Source organism: Brienomyrus brachyistius, chromosome 11 (genome assembly GCF_023856365.1).
Source record: "Brienomyrus brachyistius isolate T26 chromosome 11, BBRACH_0.4, whole genome shotgun sequence".
In the NCBI taxonomy this organism is placed as follows: Eukaryota; Metazoa; Chordata; class Actinopteri; order Osteoglossiformes; family Mormyridae; genus Brienomyrus; species Brienomyrus brachyistius.
The window spans coordinates 1,881,952-1,891,206 of NC_064543.1; positions in this window are offsets into that span (position 1 = coordinate 1,881,952).

Below are 9,255 nucleotides of genomic sequence, written 5' to 3' on the forward strand. Positions count from 1 at the left end.
ACTGCGGCCTAGGGTGTCCTGGTGCCAAGTGCACATATGGACACCCTTATGCTTGAACATGGTGTTCATTATGGACAGTCCGTGACGAGCACAGAAGTCCAATAACAAAACACCGCTCGGGTTCAGATCGGGGGGGGCCGTTCCTCCCAATCACGCCCCTCCAGGTCTCACTGTCGCTGCCCACGTGAGCATTGAAGTCCCCCAGCAGAACAAGGGAGTCCCCAGGAGGAGCGCTCTCCAACACCCCTTCCAAGGACTCCAAAAAGGGTGGGGTATTCCGAACTGCTGTTTGGCGCATAAGCGCAAACAACAGTCAGGACCCGTCCCCCCACCCGAAGGCGGAGGGAGGCTACCCTCTCGTCCACTGCGGTAAACCCCAACGTACAGGCGCCCAGCCTGGGGGCAATAAGTATGCCCACGCCCGCTCGGCGCCTCTCCCCCGCGGGCAACTCCAGAGTGGAAAAGGGTCCAACCCCCCTCAAGGAGACTGGTTCCAGAGCCCAAGCCGTGCGTCGAGGTGAGTCCGACTATATCTAGCCGGAACTTCACAACCTCGCGCACCAGCTCAGGCTCTTTCCCCATCAGAGAGGTGACATTCCATGTCCCTAGAGCTAGCTTCTGCAGCCGAGGATCGGACCGCCAAGGTCCCCGCCTTTGGCCGCCGCCCAGATCACCTCGCACCCGACCCCTATGGCCCCTCCCATGGGTGGTGAGCCCATTGGAGGGGGGACCCACGTGCCTTGTTCGGGCTGCGCCCGACCAGGCCCCATGGGTGTAGGCCTGGCCGCCAGGCGCTCGCCATCGAGCCCCACCCCCAGGCCTGGCTCCAGGGGGGGGCCCCGGTGACCCGCGTCCGGGCAAGGGAAACCGTAAATCCAAGATTTTTCTCATCGCTACCAACCCAATTAACAGCCAAAAAAAAAATAATACAAAAAAAAGAACGAGTGAAGAGCTGATTGTGAAGTGGGTTTGGCACAGTGCTCCGGGCTGCATCCGCACTTCCTGTAATCGGCCCCCACCTGGAAGAGTGTCTAACTGCACACTGTAGCTTTCTGAGAATCATCACTGGTTTTACTTCACACTGCCTCACTTTTCACAGGCTGGGAAAAGTTACTTTTTTTACACTACTGCGGTGCCTGAGTCCCGGGACAGACCCCGCCTGCTTTCCACGTGAGAGAGCGAACCATTATGTTTGGCGTAAGTTGTGTGCAGCATGACTCTCTCTTTAGAGGGCAGGTTGATGTTCATTTCGGAGGGACGCGAGACCATGTTCAGTCGCGGGGGCCACACCGGCTTTGTTAATGTGACACTGTGAAATTGGCAAAGCAGGTCACCCAAGCAGCACAAAGCACACAAAGGCCAAGACTCACAAATGTCAGTCTCGCCTTTCTCTGCCCACACGTTTCTCTCTTGGGGAGACATTGAGTGGGGGTGGGAGGGTGATGGGGGGGGGGGGGGGGGTCAAGACAAGAGGATGGATTACAAGAAAGAAAGCACCTTTTTTGACTGAAAGTACAGCATCTTAGAGGGACGTGCTTTAAGGACAGTGAAGCTGGTCTTTTAGGGGCTTTCCTGCTCACTACTGACTCACCGCCTGTCCCATGTTTTGTGATTCTCTTTTATGAATTGCCATCTGAATATTCTGGTGGGGCGCGGCCGGGGGGGGGGGGGGGGGGGGGGTGCTGTACAAAACAGCGCCTAGACCACAGAGGTTTGCTTTTCCCAGTTGTTTCTCCCTGATTCCTTTGCTTACATGTGACGGGTGGCAGTGAATGGAGCAGGTTTCACCTTTGTGTCTGTGATCAGAAGGTTGTTGGTTCAAGCCCCAGCCTTGGTAGAATATTTACGCTGTGGGCCCTTGAGCAAGGCCCATAACCCCAAGCTCCCTGGAAGCCATACAGTCACTGCCCCTTTGCTGTGACACCCAGGCTTGTTGGCCCTGTATGGAGAGCAAGACGTGGCAAAGCGAAAAGAGAATTTCCCCACAGTGATTAATAAAAGTATCGCTATTCTACATTCCTTATTCTATATATTTCTCAAGCTCATCCTTTGCCCCCTCCCCCACACACAGAGATACACTTTGTTCTTAAAGTTTATTGTGAAGCGTTCATCCTCCATAAGGTCGATCGCCACTTTGGCCCCAATCCAAGCACTTACTACCGACGTGGGTTGTTGTCGAATTTCACAGTGAGATGTTTTGAGAAGCACATCAAAGGGACACCAACGATGCAGTAAAGTGCGCTTTGAGCTTGAAGTCGGACTGCAGCTGTAATGTCCCTATGCAGCACACTGAAGACAGGGGCAGGTGAGCCATCTACTGATCCAGAACCAAACACGCTGCTCTGGGAAGCCTGTCTGTCTCCAAGCAGGACCGTGGTGTGATAATTCCTTTCACACACCTCTGAGCTATTATTGTACTAATAATGAAAGAGTGTGGTTCTGTGTCGAAGTCCTCTTACAAAGAAAAAGTAAAACAATCTTTTTCCACCTGACAGGCAGCGCCTCATACCACAAATTTCGCAATAATAGAAACAAGCTTCACAGGGTTGTGTGTTACTGTAGTTGCCCATACGGAGGCGCTGTGTAGCAGAGGGATCTGCCAGGTGAAGGGATTTCATCCGACTGGGGAGGCTGTGGTCCTACAATCCCTGGTCTGGGACCCCTTAGCGTTCCCTGCATAAATGGTCACCCCAATGTGCCCAACTTTTTTGTTTGTTTGTTTGTTTGCAACAGGCTGCGGGGGTCCTGTGTGACCGACCCCCTCTGGCCCGGACCTCCGCTCTCAGCCCCAGTTCCAGCTGGCTCCCTCTTGCCCCACTTTGGCAGCTCTCCGCTAGATAAACAGACAAATGTAATGGCTGCCTGAATGTGTCTTCATTGGCTGGCTTTCAAAAAGTTGCTAGTTTCTGGAGTATGGGAGATAAGCCAGCCAAGATAAATGAAATCATTCCCCCTTAAAGGGATACAGGGTACAAAGGGGGAACTGGGGAGGCAGTGCAGCTCTTTGTCTTACACACCGTAAAACACTGAGGATAAACAGGCCCCCACTGGTCCCCGCTCTGTATGAGCTTCTGGAATATCTGAGGGTGCTTCTCGGGATGCAGACCCAGCAGGCCACCTCAGTGCATGCAGCCACTGGTTCTGAGCGTTGGAGCGTGTTAAGCCCGCTGGGTGAGGTGGACACATGTCCTGCAAAGCTGCGTGTTCAGCTCTGACATCGACATCATCGTTCACTGCGCTAAAACGTGTTTTTAAAGCTTTGTTTTGCACTCTTTTGGTTAGTTTAGGTTCTTGTTTTGGTGTAATGCCGCTCACCAAATCATGCGTCCAGCCCATAATGGAGAGCGTACTAATCTCTGAGTGTCACACGGTCTCACGACACACAGCCCGTCTGTGTTTGTTAGGCTTTACTATGCCGTTCATTGGTGCTTGGAGAGCTCTGTACATCAGACCAGAACACAGTCACTCAGCTATGTGCTCCTGCCGATTATCCCTGTGCCAGATGCTGCCTTACCTATGGTCCATTGTGCTGTGGGCTACAGCTTATAGATCAGAATCTTTGGGCTACAGCTTATTGATCAGAATCTTTGGGCTACAGCTTATAGATCAGAATCTTTGGGCTACAGCTTATAGATCAGAATCTTTGAGCTACAGCTAATAGATCAGAATCTTTGGGCTACAGCTTATAGATCAGAATCTTTGGGCTACAGCTTATAGATCAGAATCTTTGGGCTACAGCTTATAGATCAGAATCTTTGGGCTACAGCTTATTGATCAGAATCTTTGGGCTACAGCTTATAGATCAGAATCTTTGGGCTACAGCTTATAGATCAGAATCTTTGGGCTACAGCTTATAGATCAGAATCTTTGGGCTATAGCTTATAGATCAGAATCTTTGGGCTACAGCTTATAGATCAGAATCTTTGGGCTACAGCTTATTGATCAGAATCTTTGGGCTACAGCTTATAGATCAGAATCTTTGGGCTACAGCTTATAGATCAGAATCTTTGGGCTACAGCTTATAGATCAGAATCTTTGGGCTACAGCTTATAGATCAGAATCTTTGGCTACAGCTTATAGATCAGAATCTTTGGGCTACAGCTTATAGATCAGAATCTTTGGGCTACAGCTTATAGATCAGAATCTTTGGGCTACAGCTTATAGATCAGAATCTTTGGGCTATAGCTTATAGATCAGAATCTTTGGGCTACAGCTTATAGATCAGAATCTTTGGGCTACAGCTTATTGATCAGAATCTTTGGGCTACAGCTTATAGATCAGAATCTTTGGGCTACAGCTTATAGATCAGAATCTTTGAGCTGCAGCTAATAGATCAGAATCTTTGGGCTACAGCTTATAGATCAGAATCTTTGGGCTACAGCTTATAGATCAGAATCTTTGGGCTACAGCTTATAGATCAGAATCTTTGGGCTATAGCTTATAGATCATAATCTTTGGGCTACAGCTTATAGATCAGAATCTTTGGGCTACAGCTTATAGATCAGAATCTTTGGGCTACAGCTTATAGATCAGAATCTTTGGGCTACAGCTTATAGATCAGAATCTTTTTTTTTTTTTTTAAATCCACTATGCGCCAAGCATATCTGCAGTAGCAGCTTGTATCTAATGACGTATGATTAGTAATAATTCATTTTTAGCTAACATATGTTGGGGGGTATGTCTTTCCAAAGCATCCTTAAATGGTAAGGTGTAGATTATTCTGATTATGTCGTCACACCCCGCTTGCACCTAGCAGCCTTAATGTCTCAACAAACATAGAAATCACATACTGTACCGTGCACAGCCCACCGATGCCCCAGTATCGTTTATTAAAGCAATACTGGGCTCTGATCAGTATCTGCGGTAAATTCATTAACTAACTCTTCCACAAGAAGTTAATTTGGGAGTCTCTCGTTACTCCTTCTGCTTCGACTCCTCGTAATTGTTTTCGATATTTATGTGTATGAGTGAGTATGAATATTTATATATGTTTAGCTGAGTTTTGACTTTGTCACTTAATTATGAAGCTAATTTGTAGTTGTGCTTTAATCAATGTGGCTACGTTCAGGTAAAAGGGAATCCAATCACTGCAAAATAGCTCTGTTCTTTCCGCATGTTGCATTATTGCTTTCTCAATATACAAATCCTCAAACCACCTTTCATGTTCCGGGCACCTTGATGTATGAGCAATGCGGTGAACTGGACCGGAATTTGTGGAAATGATCTGCCTAGTCAGATATGAAGTGGGGGTGGGGGTATTTCTGATACCTGATTGCTGCCCCCCCCCCCCCCACCAACCCATGTCCACAGTGCTGGTGAGATCCTGACTAGTGCTGCCAGATTGCTCTGGGAACAGGAGCCTTTGCTGACTTGTTATGGCAAACCCCCCCCCCCCCAACAAATAGTTTCTAGCCCTTCCACACGAGTTATACAGAGGTGGAATCTTTGTGTTAAATGTCAGCCCCGCCCTATGCGGTGACTTCATTGTCTCCTAATTCCGGTGACACAGAGGGGCCCCCGTGGAGCCGGCCTTGTTGTCAGGGGAACCATGTGGCAAAGCTCCCACCCCCGCCCCCCCCCCCCAACTCCCCTTCTGATACCGATGTTCAATGGTTTAAAAACGACATAATCATGCACATTTCATTGCTTGCAATACACACTAGTGCACAAAAGCAGTTGCGACGTGGAATGCAGGCAGCAGGAGGAGATGTATAGACGCATGCCCTCATCCTTTCACATCGCGAGGTGGAGCGGCGTTACAAATGATGGCGCTGTTCAGCGCGCGCATACTGCAGGTGTGTGTGTGCCGGTTCACTCGCACACCTACGAGGCTGAGAGGAGTGCGGAATGTCCATGGCTGTCCTTCAGCTACAGCTGTTTCACCTTGTGTCATGTTTCCACGGCCATGCCTGCTGACCTTGTTCTGTGCAGTGTTGAGTGCTCTGTGCAGTGTTGAGTGCTCTGTGCAGTGTTGAGTGCTCTGTGTAGTGTTGAGTGCTCTGTGTAGTGTTGAGTGTTCTGTGTAGTGTTGAGTGCTCTGTGCAGTGTTGAGTGCTTTGTGCAGTGTTGAGTGCTCTGTGTAGTGTGGGTGTGTGTTCAGCTCTGCGATCGTTGGGTAGCTTCACTGCTCTTTCTGCATGTCCACAGGTAGACTCTAACAGCAGTCATTAATGATGAGTCTTCATATATAAATCAGAATCTTTAAAAAAATGGGCTTAATTGAGACTGAATTAAACTTTAATTTCAGTATTTCAAAAAGCAATTAAAGGCTAAAATCTGGTATAAACGTATTATCTTTTTATCGCATTATTTTTAACACTAATTTAAAGGCATCATTTCAACTCTTTAAAATATTATTTATCATGTTAATATTACTGACTGTTTGTTAAGACAAAACAAGTTTGTAGATTAGAGGTTTATCATCATTTTAGTCTCTTGCGTCAACAGTGTTTGTGAAAATTGCAAAGTTGTTGGCTTAAACGGTTATTTTCCACCCACAGACAGAAAAAGCATTTCTCGATGCGATGCGTAGTGTATAAATGATCCATGCTCATTCCACAGTTGAGTTTGACCACATGTGGATGCTTATTTTGGCTGATGAGGTTGTTTAGTGCTCTTCCTCTGTAGGAGCCATCTCCTGCAATGGGTTCCATGCTGTGGACACCATTCAAAATGCACTCTGGTTGACGTCTCTTCTCTCTGGGTTGGGTTGATGGGTATCTGGCCTGCCTCACATGCTGTCTGTACCGTACCACACTGTCACATTATCTGTTTACTTGTTTTCTTGGTCTATTTTTGAATCTTTGTGCCAAACTGAGGCACTTAGCCTGGTTGGTACCTACCAAACACACCTGGTCGCTGTCTTGTCACGCCAGCCCTCGCCGCGTCTCAGGGCCGCGTTTCTCCCTATGTCCGTCCAAACATGTCACACTTTCTGTTAGCTGTGCTTCTGCTATTTTGTTTTTTGACTATGATTGTTCGATCCTGGCAGCAGCGTGGGAGGAGAATTCGAGAAAGCGCTTTGTCCTGCTTGGTTTTCTGCCAAAAGTAGTAAAATCGCCCCTCCCTGGGGGCCTGGAGAGGACCAAAACACTATTTGTCTTTGTAAGAATCCAAATGATTGTTGAATGGTACCCATCTCTCAGGAGAAGCTGGAAGGGTTGAGATGCTGGAGCCCTTGTTTTCCCAGGGTCAGCCAAATGCCAGCCCTAACCCTTGGATACCTCATTTCTCTCCTACAGTGCTTTCCTTCCACCAGGCAAACCACAGTACCCTCCATTTTCTTCAGCTGGCTTATCGCTGTTATGTTCGGTGCTGTTGTAGTCCGGTCACTCATCCTTGAGTTAGCTCTAATGTCTCACATAGAGTGCTGTAGTAGTCTTTGTTGTGTTGGCCTGTGTTAGGCTGAATTAGCTTGACTTTGCTAATGTCTCATATAGAGTGCTGTAGCCCTCTATTTATATGGGCCTGTGCTACTGTAGGTTAAATTAGCCTGAGTTACTTAATGTCTCACATGCAGTGCTGTAGGGCCTTAGTTAGCTAATGTCTCACAGTGCTGTAGTCTTCTTGTTATACGGGCCTGTGCTAGCCAGAGTTAGCTCATGTCTCACATACAGTTTTTATACGGACCTAAGTTAGGCTGAATTGGCCTGACGTTGCCTGAGCCTGCTCAGCTGTCCCAGCTCTAGACCCTCATCTCCCCCAACTCCATTAGCAGGTTCTGAGGGCTTCCCTGCAGTGCGCTCCTAGAACGGCTCTTCCAGGCACCACAGGACGTCCACTCTCAGCTCCTTCTCTCCTGACATGATTTACTCACTCACAGCAAGCCCCCTACCCGCAGCATGAATGGAAATGAGTTCTCTGGATTTTTCTTATTTAAGTTTAGTTGAAGGATCAGAAAAGTAAAGGTAACGGAAGTGTCCGTTTTTTTAAATCCGATTTTGCTGTAGTGCAGGATAGGTGCTCTCTGATCCTGATACTATCTTGAGGAAAACTCAAGTAATTAAGTAGACTCATAAATATGAACATGCTGGTGCCTTTGTGTACTTTATTAATGAAATTGCAGACCACTTGTATTTCAGGCCCCTTGTTGGTATTCAGGCCGAATGGGAGCATCACATGTTACCCATGCTGCAGTCTCCATAAAAATATTTTGCAGTAATCACAAGTCGCTGTCCCCCCGTTTAAGCAGCTGCAGGGGGGCACGCACTCTGGAAATTTCTCTGAAGATACTCTCAGCTAAATTACTTATGTAACAATCTTCCTGTTGATTAATAGCTGAAATGGCGTGGACAGAGGGAACCTGAAACCTGCTGTATGCTCTTGCTTTAATGAGGTTCTCGGGGCAGCGTTCATCCGGGTCGCCAAGAAGCACCAAAGCTCACCGCTCTTTTGCTCGACTGTTATTCCTTCTCTTTCTCTGCAAGTAAAAATAACTTCATCACCTGAGCATGATCACTGTTCTCTCATCCATCCATTCATCCATCCATCCATCCATCCATTTTCCAAACCGCTTATCCTATTGGGTCGCGAGGGGGTCCGGAGCCTATCCCGGAAGCAATGGGCACGAGGCAGGGAACAACCCAGGATGGGGAGCCAGCCCATCGCAGGGCACACTCACACACCAGTCACTCACACACACATTCCTACGGGCAATTTAGCAAGTCCAATTCGCCTCAGCATGTTTTTGGAATGTGGGGGGAAACCGGAGTACCCGGAGGAAATCCCACGACGACATGGGGAGAACATGCAAACTCCACACACATGTAACCCAGGTGGAGACTCGAACCCGGGTCCCAGAGGTGTGAGGCAATAGTACTAACCATTGCACCACCATGCCCCCCACTGTTCCTTCAGTATCAGCTAAAAGTTGTGGATGTAAAATCCGGCCTGACCCGTCCAAAGCCCTGCTTTCAGTTTGTCAGGTTTCTCTTCAATTTCCCAACATGCCTCAAACTGCTCCCTCCAGCCTCCAGCAGCCTCTTTATCAGAGGACTGACCTGTAGGTGGAGGACATAATGTTTGTCTTGCCTCTGCTCTGTCATTCCCTTGTTCAGCGATCCAGTGGCCTGTAGCCAGCCGTTTGAATGAAAGGGCTTTGACTGAAATGTGTGCTGTCCTGATGGTTGGAATGGGCTGTACTTTTGTCTGTTTGTCACTCAGGGCATCCTTGTGGGGACAGGTGGCCTTTTTGCTACAGCGAACTCTATGGCCCGAATGAGTGATGTAAGAAAGAACTGCTCTTCATGAGTCAGA